At 45.2% G+C, this 24,096-nt stretch overlaps 41 non-coding genes across 41 annotated transcripts in view; all 41 read right to left on the bottom strand.

The window, feature by feature from the left end:
- The window catches only part of LOC133989395 (5S ribosomal RNA), a 119-nt gene extending 23 nt beyond the window's left edge, over window positions 1-96 (bottom strand). Inside the window, exon 1 of the ribosomal RNA XR_009926536.1 lies at window positions 1-96. This exon is cut by the window's left edge and continues 23 nt beyond it. This is a non-coding gene — a ribosomal RNA (5S ribosomal RNA).
- A 586-nt stretch (window positions 97-682) lies between these two features.
- Window positions 683-801, bottom strand: LOC133989383 (5S ribosomal RNA). Its single transcript, XR_009926534.1, has one exon. It is a non-coding gene; the product is annotated as a 5S ribosomal RNA (ribosomal RNA).
- Window positions 802-1,171: 370 nt separating this feature from the next.
- Window positions 1,172-1,290, bottom strand: LOC133989371 (5S ribosomal RNA). The gene has a single exon (XR_009926531.1). It is a non-coding gene; the product is annotated as a 5S ribosomal RNA (ribosomal RNA).
- Window positions 1,291-1,876: 586 nt separating this feature from the next.
- Window positions 1,877-1,995, bottom strand: LOC133989359 (5S ribosomal RNA). Its single transcript, XR_009926521.1, has one exon. It is a non-coding gene; the product is annotated as a 5S ribosomal RNA (ribosomal RNA).
- A 370-nt stretch (window positions 1,996-2,365) lies between these two features.
- LOC133989348 (5S ribosomal RNA) lies at window positions 2,366-2,484 on the bottom strand. The gene has a single exon (XR_009926511.1). It is a non-coding gene; the product is annotated as a 5S ribosomal RNA (ribosomal RNA).
- Window positions 2,485-3,070: 586 nt separating this feature from the next.
- On the bottom strand, window positions 3,071-3,189 carry LOC133989337 (5S ribosomal RNA). Its single transcript, XR_009926500.1, has one exon. It is a non-coding gene; the product is annotated as a 5S ribosomal RNA (ribosomal RNA).
- Window positions 3,190-3,559: 370 nt separating this feature from the next.
- On the bottom strand, window positions 3,560-3,678 carry LOC133989325 (5S ribosomal RNA). Its single transcript, XR_009926489.1, has one exon. It is a non-coding gene; the product is annotated as a 5S ribosomal RNA (ribosomal RNA).
- A 586-nt stretch (window positions 3,679-4,264) lies between these two features.
- Window positions 4,265-4,383, bottom strand: LOC133989314 (5S ribosomal RNA). The gene has a single exon (XR_009926478.1). It is a non-coding gene; the product is annotated as a 5S ribosomal RNA (ribosomal RNA).
- Window positions 4,384-4,753: 370 nt separating this feature from the next.
- On the bottom strand, window positions 4,754-4,872 carry LOC133989303 (5S ribosomal RNA). The gene has a single exon (XR_009926467.1). It is a non-coding gene; the product is annotated as a 5S ribosomal RNA (ribosomal RNA).
- Window positions 4,873-5,458: 586 nt separating this feature from the next.
- LOC133989292 (5S ribosomal RNA) lies at window positions 5,459-5,577 on the bottom strand. The gene has a single exon (XR_009926456.1). It is a non-coding gene; the product is annotated as a 5S ribosomal RNA (ribosomal RNA).
- Window positions 5,578-5,947: 370 nt separating this feature from the next.
- Window positions 5,948-6,066, bottom strand: LOC133989280 (5S ribosomal RNA). Its single transcript, XR_009926444.1, has one exon. It is a non-coding gene; the product is annotated as a 5S ribosomal RNA (ribosomal RNA).
- Window positions 6,067-6,652: 586 nt separating this feature from the next.
- Window positions 6,653-6,771, bottom strand: LOC133989268 (5S ribosomal RNA). The gene has a single exon (XR_009926433.1). It is a non-coding gene; the product is annotated as a 5S ribosomal RNA (ribosomal RNA).
- A 370-nt stretch (window positions 6,772-7,141) lies between these two features.
- On the bottom strand, window positions 7,142-7,260 carry LOC133989256 (5S ribosomal RNA). Its single transcript, XR_009926422.1, has one exon. It is a non-coding gene; the product is annotated as a 5S ribosomal RNA (ribosomal RNA).
- A 586-nt stretch (window positions 7,261-7,846) lies between these two features.
- LOC133989245 (5S ribosomal RNA) lies at window positions 7,847-7,965 on the bottom strand. The gene has a single exon (XR_009926411.1). It is a non-coding gene; the product is annotated as a 5S ribosomal RNA (ribosomal RNA).
- Window positions 7,966-8,335: 370 nt separating this feature from the next.
- Window positions 8,336-8,454, bottom strand: LOC133989233 (5S ribosomal RNA). The gene has a single exon (XR_009926400.1). It is a non-coding gene; the product is annotated as a 5S ribosomal RNA (ribosomal RNA).
- Window positions 8,455-9,040: 586 nt separating this feature from the next.
- LOC133989221 (5S ribosomal RNA) lies at window positions 9,041-9,159 on the bottom strand. Its single transcript, XR_009926389.1, has one exon. It is a non-coding gene; the product is annotated as a 5S ribosomal RNA (ribosomal RNA).
- Window positions 9,160-9,529: 370 nt separating this feature from the next.
- LOC133989210 (5S ribosomal RNA) lies at window positions 9,530-9,648 on the bottom strand. The gene has a single exon (XR_009926378.1). It is a non-coding gene; the product is annotated as a 5S ribosomal RNA (ribosomal RNA).
- Window positions 9,649-10,234: 586 nt separating this feature from the next.
- LOC133989198 (5S ribosomal RNA) lies at window positions 10,235-10,353 on the bottom strand. The gene has a single exon (XR_009926367.1). It is a non-coding gene; the product is annotated as a 5S ribosomal RNA (ribosomal RNA).
- Window positions 10,354-10,723: 370 nt separating this feature from the next.
- On the bottom strand, window positions 10,724-10,842 carry LOC133989187 (5S ribosomal RNA). The gene has a single exon (XR_009926356.1). It is a non-coding gene; the product is annotated as a 5S ribosomal RNA (ribosomal RNA).
- A 587-nt stretch (window positions 10,843-11,429) lies between these two features.
- Window positions 11,430-11,548, bottom strand: LOC133989175 (5S ribosomal RNA). Its single transcript, XR_009926345.1, has one exon. It is a non-coding gene; the product is annotated as a 5S ribosomal RNA (ribosomal RNA).
- A 370-nt stretch (window positions 11,549-11,918) lies between these two features.
- On the bottom strand, window positions 11,919-12,037 carry LOC133989163 (5S ribosomal RNA). The gene has a single exon (XR_009926333.1). It is a non-coding gene; the product is annotated as a 5S ribosomal RNA (ribosomal RNA).
- A 586-nt stretch (window positions 12,038-12,623) lies between these two features.
- On the bottom strand, window positions 12,624-12,742 carry LOC133989151 (5S ribosomal RNA). The gene has a single exon (XR_009926322.1). It is a non-coding gene; the product is annotated as a 5S ribosomal RNA (ribosomal RNA).
- Window positions 12,743-13,112: 370 nt separating this feature from the next.
- Window positions 13,113-13,231, bottom strand: LOC133989139 (5S ribosomal RNA). Its single transcript, XR_009926311.1, has one exon. It is a non-coding gene; the product is annotated as a 5S ribosomal RNA (ribosomal RNA).
- A 586-nt stretch (window positions 13,232-13,817) lies between these two features.
- Window positions 13,818-13,936, bottom strand: LOC133989127 (5S ribosomal RNA). Its single transcript, XR_009926300.1, has one exon. It is a non-coding gene; the product is annotated as a 5S ribosomal RNA (ribosomal RNA).
- Window positions 13,937-14,306: 370 nt separating this feature from the next.
- Window positions 14,307-14,425, bottom strand: LOC133989116 (5S ribosomal RNA). Its single transcript, XR_009926289.1, has one exon. It is a non-coding gene; the product is annotated as a 5S ribosomal RNA (ribosomal RNA).
- A 586-nt stretch (window positions 14,426-15,011) lies between these two features.
- On the bottom strand, window positions 15,012-15,130 carry LOC133989105 (5S ribosomal RNA). Its single transcript, XR_009926278.1, has one exon. It is a non-coding gene; the product is annotated as a 5S ribosomal RNA (ribosomal RNA).
- Window positions 15,131-15,500: 370 nt separating this feature from the next.
- LOC133989093 (5S ribosomal RNA) lies at window positions 15,501-15,619 on the bottom strand. Its single transcript, XR_009926267.1, has one exon. It is a non-coding gene; the product is annotated as a 5S ribosomal RNA (ribosomal RNA).
- A 586-nt stretch (window positions 15,620-16,205) lies between these two features.
- Window positions 16,206-16,324, bottom strand: LOC133989081 (5S ribosomal RNA). The gene has a single exon (XR_009926256.1). It is a non-coding gene; the product is annotated as a 5S ribosomal RNA (ribosomal RNA).
- A 370-nt stretch (window positions 16,325-16,694) lies between these two features.
- On the bottom strand, window positions 16,695-16,813 carry LOC133989069 (5S ribosomal RNA). Its single transcript, XR_009926245.1, has one exon. It is a non-coding gene; the product is annotated as a 5S ribosomal RNA (ribosomal RNA).
- Window positions 16,814-17,400: 587 nt separating this feature from the next.
- On the bottom strand, window positions 17,401-17,519 carry LOC133989057 (5S ribosomal RNA). The gene has a single exon (XR_009926234.1). It is a non-coding gene; the product is annotated as a 5S ribosomal RNA (ribosomal RNA).
- Window positions 17,520-17,889: 370 nt separating this feature from the next.
- LOC133989045 (5S ribosomal RNA) lies at window positions 17,890-18,008 on the bottom strand. The gene has a single exon (XR_009926222.1). It is a non-coding gene; the product is annotated as a 5S ribosomal RNA (ribosomal RNA).
- Window positions 18,009-18,594: 586 nt separating this feature from the next.
- On the bottom strand, window positions 18,595-18,713 carry LOC133989034 (5S ribosomal RNA). The gene has a single exon (XR_009926211.1). It is a non-coding gene; the product is annotated as a 5S ribosomal RNA (ribosomal RNA).
- A 370-nt stretch (window positions 18,714-19,083) lies between these two features.
- LOC133989022 (5S ribosomal RNA) lies at window positions 19,084-19,202 on the bottom strand. Its single transcript, XR_009926200.1, has one exon. It is a non-coding gene; the product is annotated as a 5S ribosomal RNA (ribosomal RNA).
- A 586-nt stretch (window positions 19,203-19,788) lies between these two features.
- On the bottom strand, window positions 19,789-19,907 carry LOC133989010 (5S ribosomal RNA). Its single transcript, XR_009926189.1, has one exon. It is a non-coding gene; the product is annotated as a 5S ribosomal RNA (ribosomal RNA).
- A 370-nt stretch (window positions 19,908-20,277) lies between these two features.
- Window positions 20,278-20,396, bottom strand: LOC133988998 (5S ribosomal RNA). Its single transcript, XR_009926178.1, has one exon. It is a non-coding gene; the product is annotated as a 5S ribosomal RNA (ribosomal RNA).
- A 586-nt stretch (window positions 20,397-20,982) lies between these two features.
- LOC133988987 (5S ribosomal RNA) lies at window positions 20,983-21,101 on the bottom strand. Its single transcript, XR_009926167.1, has one exon. It is a non-coding gene; the product is annotated as a 5S ribosomal RNA (ribosomal RNA).
- A 370-nt stretch (window positions 21,102-21,471) lies between these two features.
- LOC133988975 (5S ribosomal RNA) lies at window positions 21,472-21,590 on the bottom strand. The gene has a single exon (XR_009926156.1). It is a non-coding gene; the product is annotated as a 5S ribosomal RNA (ribosomal RNA).
- Window positions 21,591-22,176: 586 nt separating this feature from the next.
- Window positions 22,177-22,295, bottom strand: LOC133988963 (5S ribosomal RNA). The gene has a single exon (XR_009926145.1). It is a non-coding gene; the product is annotated as a 5S ribosomal RNA (ribosomal RNA).
- A 370-nt stretch (window positions 22,296-22,665) lies between these two features.
- Window positions 22,666-22,784, bottom strand: LOC133988951 (5S ribosomal RNA). Its single transcript, XR_009926134.1, has one exon. It is a non-coding gene; the product is annotated as a 5S ribosomal RNA (ribosomal RNA).
- A 587-nt stretch (window positions 22,785-23,371) lies between these two features.
- Window positions 23,372-23,490, bottom strand: LOC133988940 (5S ribosomal RNA). The gene has a single exon (XR_009926123.1). It is a non-coding gene; the product is annotated as a 5S ribosomal RNA (ribosomal RNA).
- A 370-nt stretch (window positions 23,491-23,860) lies between these two features.
- LOC133988927 (5S ribosomal RNA) lies at window positions 23,861-23,979 on the bottom strand. Its single transcript, XR_009926111.1, has one exon. It is a non-coding gene; the product is annotated as a 5S ribosomal RNA (ribosomal RNA).
- Between the last annotated feature and the right edge of the window lie 117 nt (window positions 23,980-24,096).

Genomic DNA, 24,096 nt, shown 5'->3' with positions numbered 1-24,096 from the left:
AGGCGGTCTCCCATCCAAGTACTAACCAGGCCCGACCCTGCTTAGCTTCCGAGATCAGACGAGATCGGGCGTGTTCAGGGTGGTATGGCCGTAAGCGAAGAAACAGCCAGCAGAAAGCCCATTTAAAGCTACGCCAGGGCCCGTTATACCCGTCCTTGTCACTGGAGGAAATTAAATGGAACATTTCACACATTCTATTCGCTCTGCACATAATACACGTCACATGCAGCGGATGCCACCATACCATCAGCCACATATACCTAATCTTTGCACTTTATTCCACATCATTCCTACCTACAGTGCCTTCAAATACTCATTGATATCTCACATATTTACCGTATACTACCTATTTGCCCATATAATCATTATTTACTAAAGCACACTTTCCCCCATTCAGCCCAGTGTGCAAAGGACAACACTTGATATGAAAACTCACATTCATGATATACTGTGTATATAGCTAGGGGATTGATTAGGGATATCACAAAACTGCACACCCGGTCCTATTATCAAATCTTTTATATGTGATTTGCCTTAGATCCTATGAATATGTATACGTTTTGTTTTTTTGTTTTTTTTAAATTTTATTTCATTCATATGGACGTAATGTACAGTACCAGTCAAAGGTTTGGACACACTGCTCAATTCAAGACTAGTGGGCTCATGACAGCTGAGAGGAAAAAGCTTACAGCACCTGGTATTCCCAGGCGGTCTCCCATCCAAGTACTAACCAGGCCCGACCCTGCTTAGCTTCCGAGATCAGACGAGATCGGGCGTGTTCAGGGTGGTATGGCCGTAAGCGAGGAAACAGCCAGCAGAAAGCCTATTTAAAGATGCTGTGACACCACTGACAGTTCCTCTCACCATCTGAGTGGCGGATAATGGGGTCTCAGCCATCAAACACATGCTATACTTTAACATTACTTTCATAGGAATTGTTGTTTTCTCAGGCTATTTGTGTACATGCGCTTATAAGATGATTGCGGGCTTTTAACAGGCTGTAACAGTGACAACAGGAACCCTCAAAACTACTTGGAAAGTGAGGCGTCTCAGTGCCACCTCTCTGCCCTGCATACACACACAGCTGGAATGATTGCAGCTTTGCTTCTCAAAGCCCTGTGTGCGGCGATGGAGCAACAGCGCCCTCCTCTGGTGACAGCTGAGAGGAAAAAGCTTACAGCACCTGGTATTCCCAGGCGGTCTCCCATCCAAGTACTAACCAGGCCCGACCCTGCTTAGCTTCCGAGATCAGACGAGATCGGGCGTGTTCAGGGTGGTATGGCCGTAAGCGAAGAAACAGCCAGCAGAAAGCCCATTTAAAGCTACGCCAGGGCCCGTTATACCCGTCCCTGTCACTGGAGGAAATTAAATGGAACATTTCACACATTCTATTCGCTCTGCACATAATACACGTCACATGCAGCGGATGCCACCATACCATCAGCCACATATACCTAATCTTTGCACTTTATTCCACATCATTCCTACCTACAGTGCCTTCAAATACTCATTGATATCTCACATATTTACCGTATACTACCTATTTGCCCATATAATCATTATTTACTAAAGCACACTTTCCCCCATTCAGCCCAGTGTGCAAAGGACAACACTTGATATGAAAACTCACATTCATGATATACTGTGTATATAGCTAGGGGATTGATTAGGGATATCACAAAACTGCACACCCGGTCCTATTATCAAATCTTTTATATGTGATTTGCCTTAGATCCTATGAATATGTATACGTTTTTTTTTTTTTTTTTTTTTAAATTTTATTTCATTCATATGGACGTAATGTACAGTACCAGTCAAAGGTTTGGACACACTGCTCAATTCAAGACTAGTGGGCTCATGACAGCTGAGAGGAAAAAGCTTACAGCACCTGGTATTCCCAGGCGGTCTCCCATCCAAGTACTAACCAGGCCCGACCCTGCTTAGCTTCCGAGATCAGACGAGATCGGGCGTGTTCAGGGTGGTATGGCCGTAAGCGAGGAAACAGCCAGCAGAAAGCCTATTTAAAGATGCTGTGACACCACTGACAGTTCCTCTCACCATCTGAGTGGCGGATAATGGGGTCTCAGCCATCAAACACATGCTATACTTTAACATTACTTTCATAGGAATTGTTGTTTTCTCAGGCTATTTGTGTACATGCGCTTATAAGATGATTGCGGGCTTTTAACAGGCTGTAACAGTGACAACAGGAACCCTCAAAACTACTTGGAAAGTGAGGCGTCTCAGTGCCACCTCTCTGCCCTGCATACACACACAGCTGGAATGATTGCAGCTTTGCTTCTCAAAGCCCTGTGTGCGGCGATGGAGCAACAGCGCCCTCCTCTGGTGACAGCTGAGAGGAAAAAGCTTACAGCACCTGGTATTCCCAGGCGGTCTCCCATCCAAGTACTAACCAGGCCCGACCCTGCTTAGCTTCCGAGATCAGACGAGATCGGGCGTGTTCAGGGTGGTATGGCCGTAAGCGAAGAAACAGCCAGCAGAAAGCCCATTTAAAGCTACGCCAGGGCCCGTTATACCCGTCCTTGTCACTGGAGGAAATTAAATGGAACATTTCACACATTCTATTCGCTCTGCACATAATACACGTCACATGCAGCGGATGCCACCATACCATCAGCCACATATACCTAATCTTTGCACTTTATTCCACATCATTCCTACCTACAGTGCCTTCAAATACTCATTGATATCTCACATATTTACCGTATACTACCTATTTGCCCATATAATCATTATTTACTAAAGCACACTTTCCCCCATTCAGCCCAGTGTGCAAAGGACAACACTTGATATGAAAACTCACATTCATGATATACTGTGTATATAGCTAGGGGATTGATTAGGGATATCACAAAACTGCACACCCGGTCCTATTATCAAATCTTTTATATGTGATTTGCCTTAGATCCTATGAATATGTATACGTTTTTTTTTTTTTTTTTTTTTAAATTTTATTTCATTCATATGGACGTAATGTACAGTACCAGTCAAAGGTTTGGACACACTGCTCAATTCAAGACTAGTGGGCTCATGACAGCTGAGAGGAAAAAGCTTACAGCACCTGGTATTCCCAGGCGGTCTCCCATCCAAGTACTAACCAGGCCCGACCCTGCTTAGCTTCCGAGATCAGACGAGATCGGGCGTGTTCAGGGTGGTATGGCCGTAAGCGAGGAAACAGCCAGCAGAAAGCCTATTTAAAGATGCTGTGACACCACTGACAGTTCCTCTCACCATCTGAGTGGCGGATAATGGGGTCTCAGCCATCAAACACATGCTATACTTTAACATTACTTTCATAGGAATTGTTGTTTTCTCAGGCTATTTGTGTACATGCGCTTATAAGATGATTGCGGGCTTTTAACAGGCTGTAACAGTGACAACAGGAACCCTCAAAACTACTTGGAAAGTGAGGCGTCTCAGTGCCACCTCTCTGCCCTGCATACACACACAGCTGGAATGATTGCAGCTTTGCTTCTCAAAGCCCTGTGTGCGGCGATGGAGCAACAGCGCCCTCCTCTGGTGACAGCTGAGAGGAAAAAGCTTACAGCACCTGGTATTCCCAGGCGGTCTCCCATCCAAGTACTAACCAGGCCCGACCCTGCTTAGCTTCCGAGATCAGACGAGATCGGGCGTGTTCAGGGTGGTATGGCCGTAAGCGAAGAAACAGCCAGCAGAAAGCCCATTTAAAGCTACGCCAGGGCCCGTTATACCCGTCCCTGTCACTGGAGGAAATTAAATGGAACATTTCACACATTCTATTCGCTCTGCACATAATACACGTCACATGCAGCGGATGCCACCATACCATCAGCCACATATACCTAATCTTTGCACTTTATTCCACATCATTCCTACCTACAGTGCCTTCAAATACTCATTGATATCTCACATATTTACCGTATACTACCTATTTGCCCATATAATCATTATTTACTAAAGCACACTTTCCCCCATTCAGCCCAGTGTGCAAAGGACAACACTTGATATGAAAACTCACATTCATGATATACTGTGTATATAGCTAGGGGATTGATTAGGGATATCACAAAACTGCACACCCGGTCCTATTATCAAATCTTTTATATGTGATTTGCCTTAGATCCTATGAATATGTATACGTTTTTTTTTTTTTTTTTTTTTAAATTTTATTTCATTCATATGGACGTAATGTACAGTACCAGTCAAAGGTTTGGACACACTGCTCAATTCAAGACTAGTGGGCTCATGACAGCTGAGAGGAAAAAGCTTACAGCACCTGGTATTCCCAGGCGGTCTCCCATCCAAGTACTAACCAGGCCCGACCCTGCTTAGCTTCCGAGATCAGACGAGATCGGGCGTGTTCAGGGTGGTATGGCCGTAAGCGAGGAAACAGCCAGCAGAAAGCCTATTTAAAGATGCTGTGACACCACTGACAGTTCCTCTCACCATCTGAGTGGCGGATAATGGGGTCTCAGCCATCAAACACATGCTATACTTTAACATTACTTTCATAGGAATTGTTGTTTTCTCAGGCTATTTGTGTACATGCGCTTATAAGATGATTGCGGGCTTTTAACAGGCTGTAACAGTGACAACAGGAACCCTCAAAACTACTTGGAAAGTGAGGCGTCTCAGTGCCACCTCTCTGCCCTGCATACACACACAGCTGGAATGATTGCAGCTTTGCTTCTCAAAGCCCTGTGTGCGGCGATGGAGCAACAGCGCCCTCCTCTGGTGACAGCTGAGAGGAAAAAGCTTACAGCACCTGGTATTCCCAGGCGGTCTCCCATCCAAGTACTAACCAGGCCCGACCCTGCTTAGCTTCCGAGATCAGACGAGATCGGGCGTGTTCAGGGTGGTATGGCCGTAAGCGAAGAAACAGCCAGCAGAAAGCCCATTTAAAGCTACGCCAGGGCCCGTTATACCCGTCCTTGTCACTGGAGGAAATTAAATGGAACATTTCACACATTCTATTCGCTCTGCACATAATACACGTCACATGCAGCGGATGCCACCATACCATCAGCCACATATACCTAATCTTTGCACTTTATTCCACATCATTCCTACCTACAGTGCCTTCAAATACTCATTGATATCTCACATATTTACCGTATACTACCTATTTGCCCATATAATCATTATTTACTAAAGCACACTTTCCCCCATTCAGCCCAGTGTGCAAAGGACAACACTTGATATGAAAACTCACATTCATGATATACTGTGTATATAGCTAGGGGATTGATTAGGGATATCACAAAACTGCACACCCGGTCCTATTATCAAATCTTTTATATGTGATTTGCCTTAGATCCTATGAATATGTATACGTTTTTTTTTTTTTTTTTTTTTAAATTTTATTTCATTCATATGGACGTAATGTACAGTACCAGTCAAAGGTTTGGACACACTGCTCAATTCAAGACTAGTGGGCTCATGACAGCTGAGAGGAAAAAGCTTACAGCACCTGGTATTCCCAGGCGGTCTCCCATCCAAGTACTAACCAGGCCCGACCCTGCTTAGCTTCCGAGATCAGACGAGATCGGGCGTGTTCAGGGTGGTATGGCCGTAAGCGAGGAAACAGCCAGCAGAAAGCCTATTTAAAGATGCTGTGACACCACTGACAGTTCCTCTCACCATCTGAGTGGCGGATAATGGGGTCTCAGCCATCAAACACATGCTATACTTTAACATTACTTTCATAGGAATTGTTGTTTTCTCAGGCTATTTGTGTACATGCGCTTATAAGATGATTGCGGGCTTTTAACAGGCTGTAACAGTGACAACAGGAACCCTCAAAACTACTTGGAAAGTGAGGCGTCTCAGTGCCACCTCTCTGCCCTGCATACACACACAGCTGGAATGATTGCAGCTTTGCTTCTCAAAGCCCTGTGTGCGGCGATGGAGCAACAGCGCCCTCCTCTGGTGACAGCTGAGAGGAAAAAGCTTACAGCACCTGGTATTCCCAGGCGGTCTCCCATCCAAGTACTAACCAGGCCCGACCCTGCTTAGCTTCCGAGATCAGACGAGATCGGGCGTGTTCAGGGTGGTATGGCCGTAAGCGAAGAAACAGCCAGCAGAAAGCCCATTTAAAGCTACGCCAGGGCCCGTTATACCCGTCCCTGTCACTGGAGGAAATTAAATGGAACATTTCACACATTCTATTCGCTCTGCACATAATACACGTCACATGCAGCGGATGCCACCATACCATCAGCCACATATACCTAATCTTTGCACTTTATTCCACATCATTCCTACCTACAGTGCCTTCAAATACTCATTGATATCTCACATATTTACCGTATACTACCTATTTGCCCATATAATCATTATTTACTAAAGCACACTTTCCCCCATTCAGCCCAGTGTGCAAAGGACAACACTTGATATGAAAACTCACATTCATGATATACTGTGTATATAGCTAGGGGATTGATTAGGGATATCACAAAACTGCACACCCGGTCCTATTATCAAATCTTTTATATGTGATTTGCCTTAGATCCTATGAATATGTATACGTTTTGTTTTTTTGTTTTTTTTTAATTTTATTTCATTCATATGGACGTAATGTACAGTACCAGTCAAAGGTTTGGACACACTGCTCAATTCAAGACTAGTGGGCTCATGACAGCTGAGAGGAAAAAGCTTACAGCACCTGGTATTCCCAGGCGGTCTCCCATCCAAGTACTAACCAGGCCCGACCCTGCTTAGCTTCCGAGATCAGACGAGATCGGGCGTGTTCAGGGTGGTATGGCCGTAAGCGAGGAAACAGCCAGCAGAAAGCCTATTTAAAGATGCTGTGACACCACTGACAGTTGCTCTCACCATCTGAGTGTCGGATAATGGGGTCTCAGCCATCAAACACATGCTATACTTTAACATTACTTTCATAGGAATTGTTGTTTTCTCAGGCTATTTGTGTACATGCGCTTATAAGATGATTGCGGGCTTTTAACAGGCTGTAACAGTGACAACAGGAACCCTCAAAACTACTTGGAAAGTGAGGCGTCTCAGTGCCACCTCTCTGCCCTGCATACACACACAGCTGGAATGATTGCAGCTTTGCTTCTCAAAGCCCTGTGTGCGGCGATGGAGCAACAGCGCCCTCCTCTGGTGACAGCTGAGAGGAAAAAGCTTACAGCACCTGGTATTCCCAGGCGGTCTCCCATCCAAGTACTAACCAGGCCCGACCCTGCTTAGCTTCCGAGATCAGACGAGATCGGGCGTGTTCAGGGTGGTATGGCCGTAAGCGAAGAAACAGCCAGCAGAAAGCCCATTTAAAGCTACGCCAGGGCCCGTTATACCCGTCCTTGTCACTGGAGGAAATTAAATGGAACATTTCACACATTCTATTCGCTCTGCACATAATACACGTCACATGCAGCGGATGCCACCATACCATCAGCCACATATACCTAATCTTTGCACTTTATTCCACATCATTCCTACCTACAGTGCCTTCAAATACTCATTGATATCTCACATATTTACCGTATACTACCTATTTGCCCATATAATCATTATTTACTAAAGCACACTTTCCCCCATTCAGCCCAGTGTGCAAAGGACAACACTTGATATGAAAACTCACATTCATGATATACTGTGTATATAGCTAGGGGATTGATTAGGGATATCACAAAACTGCACACCCGGTCCTATTATCAAATCTTTTATATGTGATTTGCCTTAGATCCTATGAATATGTATACGTTTTGTTTTTTTGTTTTTTTTTAATTTTATTTCATTCATATGGACGTAATGTACAGTACCAGTCAAAGGTTTGGACACACTGCTCAATTCAAGACTAGTGGGCTCATGACAGCTGAGAGGAAAAAGCTTACAGCACCTGGTATTCCCAGGCGGTCTCCCATCCAAGTACTAACCAGGCCCGACCCTGCTTAGCTTCCGAGATCAGACGAGATCGGGCGTGTTCAGGGTGGTATGGCCGTAAGCGAGGAAACAGCCAGCAGAAAGCCTATTTAAAGATGCTGTGACACCACTGACAGTTCCTCTCACCATCTGAGTGGCGGATAATGGGGTCTCAGCCATCAAACACATGCTATACTTTAACATTACTTTCATAGGAATTGTTGTTTTCTCAGGCTATTTGTGTACATGCGCTTATAAGATGATTGCGGGCTTTTAACAGGCTGTAACAGTGACAACAGGAACCCTCAAAACTACTTGGAAAGTGAGGCGTCTCAGTGCCACCTCTCTGCCCTGCATACACACACAGCTGGAATGATTGCAGCTTTGCTTCTCAAAGCCCTGTGTGCGGCGATGGAGCAACAGCGCCCTCCTCTGGTGACAGCTGAGAGGAAAAAGCTTACAGCACCTGGTATTCCCAGGCGGTCTCCCATCCAAGTACTAACCAGGCCCGACCCTGCTTAGCTTCCGAGATCAGACGAGATCGGGCGTGTTCAGGGTGGTATGGCCGTAAGCGAAGAAACAGCCAGCAGAAAGCCCATTTAAAGCTACGCCAGGGCCCGTTATACCCGTCCCTGTCACTGGAGGAAATTAAATGGAACATTTCACACATTCTATTCGCTCTGCACATAATACACGTCACATGCAGCGGATGCCACCATACCATCAGCCACATATACCTAATCTTTGCACTTTATTCCACATCATTCCTACCTACAGTGCCTTCAAATACTCATTGATATCTCACATATTTACCGTATACTACCTATTTGCCCATATAATCATTATTTACTAAAGCACACTTTCCCCCATTCAGCCCAGTGTGCAAAGGACAACACTTGATATGAAAACTCACATTCATGATATACTGTGTATATAGCTAGGGGATTGATTAGGGATATCACAAAACTGCACACCCGGTCCTATTATCAAATCTTTTATATGTGATTTGCCTTAGATCCTATGAATATGTATACGTTTTTTTTTTTTTTTTTTTTTAAATTTTATTTCATTCATATGGACGTAATGTACAGTACCAGTCAAAGGTTTGGACACACTGCTCAATTCAAGACTAGTGGGCTCATGACAGCTGAGAGGAAAAAGCTTACAGCACCTGGTATTCCCAGGCGGTCTCCCATCCAAGTACTAACCAGGCCCGACCCTGCTTAGCTTCCGAGATCAGACGAGATCGGGCGTGTTCAGGGTGGTATGGCCGTAAGCGAGGAAACAGCCAGCAGAAAGCCTATTTAAAGATGCTGTGACACCACTGACAGTTCCTCTCACCATCTGAGTGGCGGATAATGGGGTCTCAGCCATCAAACACATGCTATACTTTAACATTACTTTCATAGGAATTGTTGTTTTCTCAGGCTATTTGTGTACATGCGCTTATAAGATGATTGCGGGCTTTTAACAGGCTGTAACAGTGACAACAGGAACCCTCAAAACTACTTGGAAAGTGAGGCGTCTCAGTGCCACCTCTCTGCCCTGCATACACACACAGCTGGAATGATTGCAGCTTTGCTTCTCAAAGCCCTGTGTGCGGCGATGGAGCAACAGCGCCCTCCTCTGGTGACAGCTGAGAGGAAAAAGCTTACAGCACCTGGTATTCCCAGGCGGTCTCCCATCCAAGTACTAACCAGGCCCGACCCTGCTTAGCTTCCGAGATCAGACGAGATCGGGCGTGTTCAGGGTGGTATGGCCGTAAGCAAAGAAACAGCCAGCAGAAAGCCCATTTAAAGCTACGCCAGGGCCCGTTATACCCGTCCTTGTCACTGGAGGAAATTAAATGGAACATTTCACACATTCTATTCGCTCTGCACATAATACACGTCACATGCAGCGGATGCCACCATACCATCAGCCACATATACCTAATCTTTGCACTTTATTCCACATCATTCCTACCTACAGTGCCTTCAAATACTCATTGATATCTCACATATTTACCGTATACTACCTATTTGCCCATATAATCATTATTTACTAAAGCACACTTTCCCCCATTCAGCCCAGTGTGCAAAGGACAACACTTGATATGAAAACTCACATTCATGATATACTGTGTATATAGCTAGGGGATTGATTAGGGATATCACAAAACTGCACACCCGGTCCTATTATCAAATCTTTTATATGTGATTTGCCTTAGATCCTATGAATATGTATACGTTTTTTTTTTTTTTTTTTTTTAAATTTTATTTCATTCATATGGACGTAATGTACAGTACCAGTCAAAGGTTTGGACACACTGCTCAATTCAAGACTAGTGGGCTCATGACAGCTGAGAGGAAAAAGCTTACAGCACCTGGTATTCCCAGGCGGTCTCCCATCCAAGTACTAACCAGGCCCGACCCTGCTTAGCTTCCGAGATCAGACGAGATCGGGCGTGTTCAGGGTGGTATGGCCGTAAGCGAGGAAACAGCCAGCAGAAAGCCTATTTAAAGATGCTGTGACACCACTGACAGTTCCTCTCACCATCTGAGTGGCGGATAATGGGGTCTCAGCCATCAAACACATGCTATACTTTAACATTACTTTCATAGGAATTGTTGTTTTCTCAGGCTATTTGTGTACATGCGCTTATAAGATGATTGCGGGCTTTTAACAGGCTGTAACAGTGACAACAGGAACCCTCAAAACTACTTGGAAAGTGAGGCGTCTCAGTGCCACCTCTCTGCCCTGCATACACACACAGCTGGAATGATTGCAGCTTTGCTTCTCAAAGCCCTGTGTGCGGCGATGGAGCAACAGCGCCCTCCTCTGGTGACAGCTGAGAGGAAAAAGCTTACAGCACCTGGTATTCCCAGGCGGTCTCCCATCCAAGTACTAACCAGGCCCGACCCTGCTTAGCTTCCGAGATCAGACGAGATCGGGCGTGTTCAGGGTGGTATGGCCGTAAGCGAAGAAACAGCCAGCAGAAAGCCCATTTAAAGCTACGCCAGGGCCCGTTATACCCGTCCTTGTCACTGGAGGAAATTAAATGGAACATTTCACACATTCTATTCGCTCTGCACATAATACACGTCACATGCAGCGGATGCCACCATACCATCAGCCACATATACCTAATCTTTGCACTTTATTCCACATCATTCCTACCTACAGTGCCTTCAAATACTCATTGATATCTCACATATTTACCGTATACTACCTATTTGCCCATATAATCATTATTTACTAAAGCACACTTTCCCCCATTCAGCCCAGTGTGCAAAGGACAACACTTGATATGAAAACTCACATTCATGATATACTGTGTATATAGCTAGGGGATTGATTAGGGATATCACAAAACTGCACACCCGGTCCTATTATCAAATCTTTTATATGTGATTTGCCTTAGATCCTATGAATATGTATACGTTTTTTTTTTGTTTTTTTTTTTAAATTTTATTTCATTCATATGGACGTAATGTACAGTACCAGTCAAAGGTTTGGACACACTGCTCAATTCAAGACTAGTGGGCTCATGACAGCTGAGAGGAAAAAGCTTACAGCACCTGGTATTCCCAGGCGGTCTCCCATCCAAGTACTAACCAGGCCCGACCCTGCTTAGCTTCCGAGATCAGACGAGATCGGGCGTGTTCAGGGTGGTATGGCCGTAAGCGAGGAAACAGCCAGCAGAAAGCCTATTTAAAGATGCTGTGACACCACTGACAGTTCCTCTCACCATCTGAGTGGCGGATAATGGGGTCTCAGCCATCAAACACATGCTATACTTTAACATTACTTTCATAGGAATTGTTGTTTTCTCAGGCTATTTGTGTACATGCGCTTATAAGATGATTGCGGGCTTTTAACAGGCTGTAACAGTGACAACAGGAACCCTCAAAACTACTTGGAAAGTGAGGCGTCTCAGTGCCACCTCTCTGCCCTGCATACACACACAGCTGGAATGATTGCAGCTTTGCTTCTCAAAGCCCTGTGTGCGGCGATGGAGCAACAGCGCCCTCCTCTGGTGACAGCTGAGAGGAAAAAGCTTACAGCACCTGGTATTCCCAGGCGGTCTCCCATCCAAGTACTAACCAGGCCCGACCCTGCTTAGCTTCCGAGATCAGACGAGATCGGGCGTGTTCAGGGTGGTATGGCCGTAAGCGAAGAAACAGTCAGCAGAAAGCCCATTTAAAGCTACGCCAGGGCCCGTTATACCCGTCCTTGTCACTGGAGGAAATTAAATGGAACATTTCACACATTCTATTCGCTCTGCACATAATACACGTCACATGCAGCGGATGCCACCATACCATCAGCCACATATACCTAATCTTTGCACTTTATTCCACATCATTCCTACCTACAGTGCCTTCAAATACTCATTGATATCTCACATATTTACCGTATACTACCTATTTGCCCATATAATCATTATTTACTAAAGCACACTTTCCCCCATTCAGCCCAGTGTGCAAAGGACAACACTTGATATGAAAACTCACATTCATGATATACTGTGTATATAGCTAGGGGATTGATTAGGGATATCACAAAACTGCACACCCGGTCCTATTATCAAATCTTTTATATGTGATTTGCCTTAGATCCTATGAATATGTATACGTTTTTTTTTTTTTTTTTTTTTAAATTTTATTTCATTCATATGGACGTAATGTACAGTACCAGTCAAAGGTTTGGACACACTGCTCAATTCAAGACTAGTGGGCTCATGACAGCTGAGAGGAAAAAGCTTACAGCACCTGGTATTCCCAGGCGGTCTCCCATCCAAGTACTAACCAGGCCCGACCCTGCTTAGCTTCCGAGATCAGACGAGATCGGGCGTGTTCAGGGTGGTATGGCCGTAAGCGAGGAAACAGCCAGCAGAAAGCCTATTTAAAGATGCTGTGACACCACTGACAGTTGCTCTCACCATCTGAGTGTCGGATAATGGGGTCTCAGCCATCAAACACATGCTATACTTTAACATTACTTTCATAGGAATTGTTGTTTTCTCAGGCTATTTGTGTACATGCGCTTATAAGATGATTGCGGGCTTTTAACAGGCTGTAACAGTGACAACAGGAACCCTCAAAACTACTTGGAAAGTGAGGCGTCTCAGTGCCACCTCTCTGCCCTGCATACACACACAGCTGGAATGATTGCAGCTTTGCTTCTCAAAGTCCTGTGTGCGGCGATGGAGCAACAGCGCCCTCCTCTGGTGACAGCTGAGAGGAAAAAGCTTACAGCACCTGGTATTCCCAGGCGGTCTCCCATCCAAGTACTAACCAGGCCCGACCCTGCTTAGCTTCCGAGATCAGACGAGATCGGGCGTGTTCAGGGTGGTATGGCCGTAAGCGAAGAAACAGCCAGCAGAAAGCCCATTTAAAGCTACGCCAGGGCCCGTTATACCCGTCCCTGTCACTGGAGGAAATTAAATGGAACATTTCACACATTCTATTCGCTCTGCACATAATACACGTCACATGCAGCGGATGCCACCATACCATCAGCCACATATACCTAATCTTTGCACTTTATTCCACATCATTCCTACCTACAGTGCCTTCAAATACTCATTGATATCTCACATATTTACCGTATACTACCTATTTGCCCATATAATCATTATTTACTAAAGCACACTTTCCCCCATTCAGCCCAGTGTGCAAAGGACAACACTTGATATGAAAACTCACATTCATGATATACTGTGTATATAGCTAGGGGATTGATTAGGGATATCACAAAACTGCACACCCGGTCCTATTATCAAATCTTTTATATGTGATTTGCCTTAGATCCTATGAATATGTATACGTTTTGTTTTTTTTGTTTTTTTAAATTTTATTTCATTCATATGGACGTAATGTACAGTACCAGTCAAAGGTTTGGACACACTGCTCAATTCAAGACTAGTGGGCTCATGACAGCTGAGAGGAAAAAGCTTACAGCACCTGGTATTCCCAGGCGGTCTCCCATCCAAGTACTAACCAGGCCCGACCCTGCTTAGCTTCCGAGATCAGACGAGATCGGGCGTGTTCAGGGTGGTATGGCCGTAAGCGAGGAAACAGCCAGCAGAAAGCCTATTTAAAGATGCTGTGACACCACTGACAGTTCCTCTCACCATCTGAGTGGCGGATAATGGGGTCTCAGCCATCAAACACATGCTATACTTTAACATTACTTTCATAGGAATTGTTGTTTTCTCAGGCTATTTGTGTACATGCGCTTATAAGATGATTGCGGGCTTTTAACAGGCTGTAACAGTGACAACAGGAACCCTCAAAACTACTTGGAAAGTGAGGCGTCTCAGTGCCACCTCTCTGCCCTGCATACACACACAGCTGGAATGATTGCAGCTTTGCTTCTCAAAGCCCTGTGTGCGGCGATGGAGCAACAGCGCCCTCCTCTGGTGACAGCTGAGAGGAAAAAGCTTACAGCACCTGGTATTCCCAGGCGGTCTCCCATCCAAGTACTAACCAGGCCCGACCCTGCTTAGCTTCCGAGATCAGACGAGATCGGGCGTGTTCAGGGTGGTATGGCCGTAAGCGAAGAAACAGCCAGCAGAAAGCCCATTTAAAGCTACGCCAGGGCCCGTTATACCCGTCCCTGTCACTGGAGGAAATTAAATGGAACATTTCACACATTCTATTCGCTCTGCACATAATACACGTCACATGCAGCGGATGCCACCATACCATCAGCCACATATACCTAATCTTTGCACTTTATTCCACATCATTCCTACCTACAGTGCCTTCAAATACTCATTGATATCTCACATATTTACCGTATACTACCTATTTGCCCATATAATCATTATTTACTAAAGCACACTTTCCCCCATTCAGCCCAGTGTGCAAAGGACAACACTTGATATGAAAACTCACATTCATGATATACTGTGTATATAGCTAGGGGATTGATTAGGGATATCACAAAACTGCACACCCGGTCCTATTATCAAATCTTTTATATGTGATTTGCCTTAGATCCTATGAATATGTATACGTTTTTTTTTTGTTTTTTTTTTAAATTTTATTTCATTCATATGGACGTAATGTACAGTACCAGTCAAAGGTTTGGACACACTGCTCAATTCAAGACTAGTGGGCTCATGACAGCTGAGAGGAAAAAGCTTACAGCACCTGGTATTCCCAGGCGGTCTCCCATCCAAGTACTAACCAGGCCCGACCCTGCTTAGCTTCCGAGATCAGACGAGATCGGGCGTGTTCAGGGTGGTATGGCCGTAAGCGAGGAAACAGCCAGCAGAAAGCCTATTTAAAGATGCTGTGACACCACTGACAGTTCCTCTCACCATCTGAGTGGCGGATAATGGGGTCTCAGCCATCAAACACATGCTATACTTTAACATTACTTTCATAGGAATTGTTGTTTTCTCAGGCTATTTGTGTACATGCGCTTATAAGATGATTGCGGGCTTTTAACAGGCTGTAACAGTGACAACACGAACCCTCAAAACTACTTGGAAAGTGAGGCGTCTCAGTGCCACCTCTCTGCCCTGCATACACACACAGCTGGAATGATTGCAGCTTTGCTTCTCAAAGCCCTGTGTGCGGCGATGGAGCAACAGCGCCCTCCTCTGGTGACAGCTGAGAGGAAAAAGCTTACAGCACCTGGTATTCCCAGGCGGTCTCCCATCCAAGTACTAACCAGGCCCGACCCTGCTTAGCTTCCGAGATCAGACGAGATCGGGCGTGTTCAGGGTGGTATGGCCGTAAGCGAAGAAACAGCCAGCAGAAAGCCCATTTAAAGCTACGCCAGGGCCCGTTATACCCGTCCCTGTCACTGGAGGAAATTAAATGGAACATTTCACACATTCTATTCGCTCTGCACATAATACACGTCACATGCAGCGGATGCCACCATACCATCAGCCACATATACCTAATCTTTGCACTTTATTCCACATCATTCCTACCTACAGTGCCTTCAAATACTCATTGATATCTCACATATTTACCGTATACTACCTATTTGCCCATATAATCATTATTTACTAAAGCACACTTTCCCCCATTCAGCCCAGTGTGCAAAGGACAACACTTGATATGAAAACTCACATTCATGATATACTGTGTATATAGCTAGGGGATTGATTAGGGATATCACAAAACTGCACACCCGGTCCTATTATCAAATCTTTTATATGTGATTTGCCTTAGATCCTATGAATATGTATAGGTTTTTTTTTTTTTTTTTTTTTTAATTTTATTTCATTCATATGGACGTAATGTACAGTACCAGTCAAAGGTTTGGACACACTGCTCAATTCAAGACTAGTGGGCTCATGACAGCTGAGAGGAAAAAGCTTACAGCACCTGGTATTCCCAGGCGGTCTCCCATCCAAGTACTAACCAGGCCCGACCCTGCTTAGCTTCCGAGATCAGACGAGATCGGGCGTGTTCAGGGTGGTATGGCCGTAAGCGAGGAAACAGCCAGCAGAAAGCCTATTTAAAGATGCTGTGACACCACTGACAGTTCCTCTCACCATCTGAGTGGCGGATAATGGGGTCTCAGCCATCAAACACATGCTATACTTTAACATTACTTTCATAGGAATTGTTGTTTTCTCAGGCTATTTGTGTACATGCGCTTATAAGATGATTGCGGGCTTTTAACAGGCTGTAACAGTGACAACAGGAACCCTCAAAACTACTTGGAAAGTGAGGCGTCTCAGTGCCACCTCTCTGCCCTGCATACCCACACAGCTGGAATGATTGCAGCTTTGCTTCTCAAAGCCCTGTGTGCGGCGATGGAGCAACAGCGCCCTCCTCTGGTGACAGCTGAGAGGAAAAAGCTTACAGCACCTGGTATTCCCAGGCGGTCTCCCATCCAAGTACTAACCAGGCCCGACCCTGCTTAGCTTCCGAGATCAGACGAGATCGGGCGTGTTCAGGGTGGTATGGCCGTAAGCGAAGAAACAGCCAGCAGAAAGCCCATTTAAAGCTACGCCAGGGCCCGTTATACCCGTCCTTGTCACTGGAGGAAATTAAATGGAACATTTCACACATTCTATTCGCTCTGCACATAATACACGTCACATGCAGCGGATGCCACCATACCATCAGCCACATATACCTAATCTTTGCACTTTATTCCACATCATTCCTACCTACAGTGCCTTCAAATACTCATTGATATCTCACATATTTACCGTATACTACCTATTTGCCCATATAATCATTATTTACTAAAGCACACTTTCCCCCATTCAGCCCAGTGTGCAAAGGACAACACTTGATATGAAAACTCACATTCATGATATACTGTGTATATAGCTAGGGGATTGATTAGGGATATCACAAAACTGCACACCCGGTCCTATTATCAAATCTTTTATATGTGATTTGCCTTAGATCCTATGAATATGTATACGTTTTTTTTTTGTTTTTTTTTTCTAATTTTATTTCATTCATATGGACGTAATGTACAGTACCAGTCAAAGGTTTGGACACACTGCTCAATTCAAGACTAGTGGGCTCATGACAGCTGAGAGGAAAAAGCTTACAGCACCTGGTATTCCCAGGCGGTCTCCCATCCAAGTACTAACCAGGCCCGACCCTGCTTAGCTTCCGAGATCAGACGAGATCGGGCGTGTTCAGGGTGGTATGGCCGTAAGCGAGGAAACAGCCAGCAGAAAGCCTATTTAAAGATGCTGTGACACCACTGACAGTTCCTCTCACCATCTGAGTGTCGGATAATGGGGTCTCAGCCATCAAACACATGCTATACTTTAACATTACTTTCATAGGAATTGTTGTTTTCTCAGGCTATTTGTGTACATGCGCTTATAAGATGATTGCGGGCTTTTAACAGGCTGTAACAGTGACAACAGGAACCCTCAAAACTACTTGGAAAGTGAGGCGTCTCAGTGCCACCTCTCTGCCCTGCATACACACACAGCTGGAATGATTGCAGCTTTGCTTCTCAAAGCCCTGTGTGCGGCGATGGAGCAACAGCGCCCTCCTCTGGTGACAGCTGAGAGGAAAAAGCTTACAGCACCTGGTATTCCCAGGCGGTCTCCCATCCAAGTACTAACCAGGCCCGACCCTGCTTAGCTTCCGAGATCAGACGAGATCGGGCGTGTTCAGGGTGGTATGGCCGTAAGCGAAGAAACAGCCAGCAGAAAGCCCATTTAAAGCTACGCCAGGGCCCGTTATACCCGTCCCTGTCACTGGAGGAAATTAAATGGAACATTTCACACATTCTATTCGCTCTGCACATAATACACGTCACATGCAGCGGATGCCACCATACCATCAGCCACATATACCTAATCTTTGCACTTTATTCCACATCATTCCTACCTACAGTGCCTTCAAATACTCATTGATATCTCACATATTTACCGTATACTACCTATTTGCCCATATAATCATTATTTACTAAAGCACACTTTCCCCCATTCAGCCCAGTGTGCAAAGGACAACACTTGATATGAAAACTCACATTCATGATATACTGTGTATATAGCTAGGGGATTGATTAGGGATATCACAAAACTGCACACCCGGTCCTATTATCAAATCTTTTATATGTGATTTGCCTTAGATCCTATGAATATGTATACGTTTTTTTTTTTTTTTTTTTTTAAATTTTATTTCATTCATATGGACGTAATGTACAGTACCAGTCAAAGGTTTGGACACACTGCTCAATTCAAGACTAGTGGGCTCATGACAGCTGAGAGGAAAAAGCTTACAGCACCTGGTATTCCCAGGCGGTCTCCCATCCAAGTACTAACCAGGCCCGACCCTGCTTAGCTTCCGAGATCAGACGAGATCGGGCGTGTTCAGGGTGGTATGGCCGTAAGCGAGGAAACAGCCAGCAGAAAGCCTATTTAAAGATGCTGTGACACCACTGACAGTTGCTCTCACCATCTGAGTGTCGGATAATGGGGTCTCAGCCATCAAACACATGCTATACTTTAACATTACTTTCATAGGAATTGTTGTTTTCTCAGGCTATTTGTGTACATGCGCTTATAAGATGATTGCGGGCTTTTAACAGGCTGTAACAGTGACAACAGGAACCCTCAAAACTACTTGGAAAGTGAGGCGTCTCAGTGCCACCTCTCTGCCCTGCATACACACACAGCTGGAATGATTGCAGCTTTGCTTCTCAAAGTCCTGTGTGCGGCGATGGAGCAACAGCGCCCTCCTCTGGTGACAGCTGAGAGGAAAAAGCTTACAGCACCTGGTATTCCCAGGCGGTCTCCCATCCAAGTACTAACCAGGCCCGACCCTGCTTAGCTTCCGAGATCAGACGAGATCGGGCGTGTTCAGGGTGGTATGGCCGTAAGCGAAGAAACAGCCAGCAGAAAGCCCATTTAAAGCTACGCCAGGGCCCGTTATACCCGTCCCTGTCACTGGAGGAAATTAAATGGAACATTTCACACATTCTATTCGCTCTGCACATAATACACGTCACATGCAGCGGATGCCACCATACCATCAGCCACATATACCTAATCTTTGCACTTTATTCCACATCATTCCTACCTACAGTGCCTTCAAATACTCATTGATATCTCACATATTTACCGTATACTACCTATTTGCCCATATAATCATTATTTACTAAAGCACACTTTCCCCCATTCAGCCCAGTGTGCAAAGGACAACACTTGATATGAAAACTCACATTCATGATATACTGTGTATATAGCTAGGGGATTGATTAGGGATATCACAAAACTGCACACCCGGTCCTATTATCAAATCTTTTATATGTGATTTGCCTTAGATCCTATGAATATGTATACGTTTTGTTTTTTTTGTTTTTTTAAATTTTATTTCATTCATATGGACGTAATGTACAGTACCAGTCAAAGGTTTGGACACACTGCTCAATTCAAGACTAGTGGGCTCATGACAGCTGAGAGGAAAAAGCTTACAGCACCTGGTATTCCCAGGCGGTCTCCCATCCAAGTACTAACCAGGCCCGACCCTGCTTAGCTTCCGAGATCAGACGAGATCGGGCGTGTTCAGGGTGGTATGGCCGTAAGCGAGGAAACAGCCAGCAGAAAGCCTATTTAAAGATGCTGTGACACCACTGACAGTTCCTCTCACCATCTGAGTGGCGGATAATGGGGTCTCAGCCATCAAACACATGCTATACTTTAACATTACTTTCATAGGAATTGTTGTTTTCTCAGGCTATTTGTGTACATGCGCTTATAAGATGATTGCGGGCTTTTAACAGGCTGTAACAGTGACAACAGGAACCCTCAAAACTACTTGGAAAGTGAGGCGTCTCAGTGCCACCTCTCTGCCCTGCATACACACACAGCTGGAATGATTGCAGCTTTGCTTCTCAAAGCCCTGTGTGCGGCGATGGAGCAACAGCGCCCTCCTCTGGTGACAGCTGAGAGGAAAAAGCTTACAGCACCTGGTATTCCCAGGCGGTCTCCCATCCAAGTACTAACCAGGCCCGACCCTGCTTAGCTTCCGAGATCAGACGAGATCGGGCGTGTTCAGGGTGGTATGGCCGTAAGCGAAGAAACAGCCAGCAGAAAGCCCATTTAAAGCTACGCCAGGGCCCGTTATACCCGTCCCTGTCACTGGAGGAAATTAAATGGAACATTTCACACATTCTATTCGCTCTGCACATAATACACGTCACATGCAGCGGATGCCACCATACCATCAGCCACATATACCTAATCTTTGCACTTTATTCCACATCATTCCTACCTACAGTGCCTTCAAATACTCATTGATATCTCACATATTTACCGTATACTACCTATTTGCCCATATAATCATTATTTACTAAAGCACACTTTCCCCCATTCAGCCCAGTGTGCAAAGGACAACACTTGATATGAAAACTCACATTCATGATATACTGTGTATATAGCTAGGGGATTGATTAGGGATATCACAAAACTGCACACCCGGTCCTATTATCAAATCTTTTATATGTGATTTGCCTTAGATCCTATGAATATGTATACGTTTTTTTTTTTTTTTTTTTTTTAATTTTATTTCATTCATATGGACGTAATGTACAGTACCAGTCAAAGGTTTGGACACACTGCTCAATTCAAGACTAGTGGGCTCATGACAGCTGAGAGGAAAAAGCTTACAGCACCTGGTATTCCCAGGCGGTCTCCCATCCAAGTACTAACCAGGCCCGACCCTGCTTAGCTTCCGAGATCAGACGAGATCGGGCGTGTTCAGGGTGGTATGGCCGTAAGCGAGGAAACAGCCAGCAGAAAGCCTATTTAAAGATGCTGTGACACCACTGACAGTTCCTCTCACCATCTGAGTGGCGGATAATGGGGTCTCAGCCATCAAACACATGCTATACTTTAACATTACTTTCATAGGAATTGTTGTTTTCTCAGGCTATTTGTGTACATGCGCTTATAAGATGATTGCGGGCTTTTAACAGGCTGTAACAGTGACAACACGAACCCTCAAAACTACTTGGAAAGTGAGGCGTCTCAGTGCCACCTCTCTGCCCTGCATACACACACAGCTGGAATGATTGCAGCTTTGCTTCTCAAAGCCCTGTGTGCGGCGATGGAGCAACAGCGCCCTCCTCTGGTGACAGCTGAGAGGAAAAAGCTTACAGCACCTGGTATTCCCAGGCGGTCTCCCATCCAAGTACTAACCAGGCCCGACCCTGCTTAGCTTCCGAGATCAGACGAGATCGGGCGTGTTCAGGGTGGTATGGCCGTAAGCGAAGAAACAGCCAGCAGAAAGCCCATTTAAAGCTACGCCAGGGCCCGTTATACCCGTCCCTGTCACTGGAGGAAATTAAATGGAACATTTCACACATTCTATTCGCTCTGCACATAATACACGTCACATGCAGCGGATGCCACCATACCATCAGCCACATATACCTAATCTTTGCACTTTATTCCACATCATTCCTACCTACAGTGCCTTCAAATACTCATTGATATCTCACATATTTACCGTATACTACCTATTTGCCCATATAATCATTATTTACTAAAGCACACTTTCCCCCATTCAGCCCAGTGTGCAAAGGACAACACTTGATATGAAAACTCACATTCATGATATACTGTGTATATAGCTAGGGGATTGATTAGGGATATCACAAAACTGCACACCCGGTCCTATTATCAAATCTTTTATATGTGATTTGCCTTAGATCCTATGAATATGTATAGGTTTTTTTTTTTTTTTTTTTTTTAATTTTATTTCATTCATATGGACGTAATGTACAGTACCAGTCAAAGGTTTGGACACACTGCTCAATTCAAGACTAGTGGGCTCATGACAGCTGAGAGGAAAAAGCTTACAGCACCTGGTATTCCCAGGCGGTCTCCCATCCAAGTACTAACCAGGCCCGACCCTGCTTAGCTTCCGAGATCAGACGAGATCGGGCGTGTTCAGGGTGGTATGGCCGTAAGCGAGGAAACAGCCAGCAGAAAGCCTATTTAAAGATGCTGTGACACCACTGACAGTTCCTCTCACCATCTGAGTGGCGGATAATGGGGTCTCAGCCATCAAACACATGCTATACTTTAACATTACTTTCATAGGAATTGTTGTTTTCTCAGGCTATTTGTGTACATGCGCTTATAAGATGATTGCGGGCTTTTAACAGGCTGTAACAGTGACAACAGGAACCCTCAAAACTACTTGGAAAGTGAGGCGTCTCAGTGCCACCTCTCTGCCCTGCATACCCACACAGCTGGAATGATTGCAGCTTTGCTTCTCAAAGCCCTGTGTGCGGCGATGGAGCAACAGCGCCCTCCTCTGGTGACAGCTGAGAGGAAAAAGCTTACAGCACCTGGTATTCCCAGGCGGTCTCCCATCCAAGTACTAACCAGGCCCGACCCTGCTTAGCTTCCGAGATCAGACGAGATCGGGCGTGTTCAGGGTGGTATGGCCGTAAGCGAAGAAACAGCCAGCAGAAAGCCCATTTAAAGCTACGCCAGGGCCCGTTATACCCGTCCTTGTCACTGGAGGAAATTAAATGGAACATTTCACACATTCTATTCGCTCTGCACATAATACACGTCACATGCAGCGGATGCCACCATACCATCAGCCACATATACCTAATCTTTGCACTTTATTCCACATCATTCCTACCTACAGTGCCTTCAAATACTCATTGATATCTCACATATTTACCGTATACTACCTATTTGCCCATATAATCATTATTTACTAAAGCACACTTTCCCCCATTCAGCCCAGTGTGCAAAGGACAACACTTGATATGAAAACTCACATTCATGATATACTGTGTATATAGCTAGGGGATTGATTAGGGATATCACAAAACTGCACACCCGGTCCTATTATCAAATCTTTTATATGTGATTTGCCTTAGATCCTATGAATATGTATACGTTTTTTTTTTGTTTTTTTTTTCTAATTTTATTTCATTCATATGGACGTAATGTACAGTACCAGTCAAAGGTTTGGACACACTGCTCAATTCAAGACTAGTGGGCTCATGACAGCTGAGAGGAAAAAGCTTACAGCACCTGGTATTCCCAGGCGGTCTCCCATCCAAGTACTAACCAGGCCCGACCCTGCTTAGCTTCCGAGATCAGACGAGATCGGGCGTGTTCAGGGTGGTATGGCCGTAAGCGAGGAAACAGCCAGCAGAAAGCCTATTTAAAGATGCTGTGACACCACTGACAGTTCCTCTCACCATCTGAGTGTCGGATAATGGGGTCTCAGCCATCAAACACATGCTATACTTTAACATTACTTTCATAGGAATTGTTGTTTTCTCAGGCTATTTGTGTACATGCGCTTATAAGATGATTGCGGGCTTTTAACAGGCTGTAACAGTGACAACAGGAACCCTCAAAACTACTTGGAAAGTGAGGCGTCTCAGTGCCACCTCTCTGCCCTGCATACACACACAGCTGGAATGATTGCAGCTTTGCTTCTCAAAGCCCTGTGTGCGGCGATGGAGCAACAGCGCCCTCCTCTGGTGACAGCTGAGAGGAAAAAGCTTACAGCACCTGGTATTCCCAGGCGGTCTCCCATCCAAGTACTAACCAGGCCCGACCCTGCTTAGCTTCCGAGATCAGACGAGATCGGGCGTGTTCAGGGTGGTATGGCCGTAAGCGAAGAAACAGCCAGCAGAAAGCCCATTTAAAGCTACGCCAGGGCCCGTTATACCCGTCCCTGTCACTGGAGGAAATTAAATGGAACATTTCACACATTCTATTCGCTCTGCACATAA

This window comes from Scomber scombrus, chromosome 10, assembly GCF_963691925.1.
Source record: "Scomber scombrus chromosome 10, fScoSco1.1, whole genome shotgun sequence".
NCBI classification, from domain to species: Eukaryota; Metazoa; Chordata; class Actinopteri; order Scombriformes; family Scombridae; genus Scomber; species Scomber scombrus.
The sequence above is the reverse complement of the archived record's forward strand: the minus strand, read 5'-3'. Positions and strand labels throughout refer to the sequence as shown.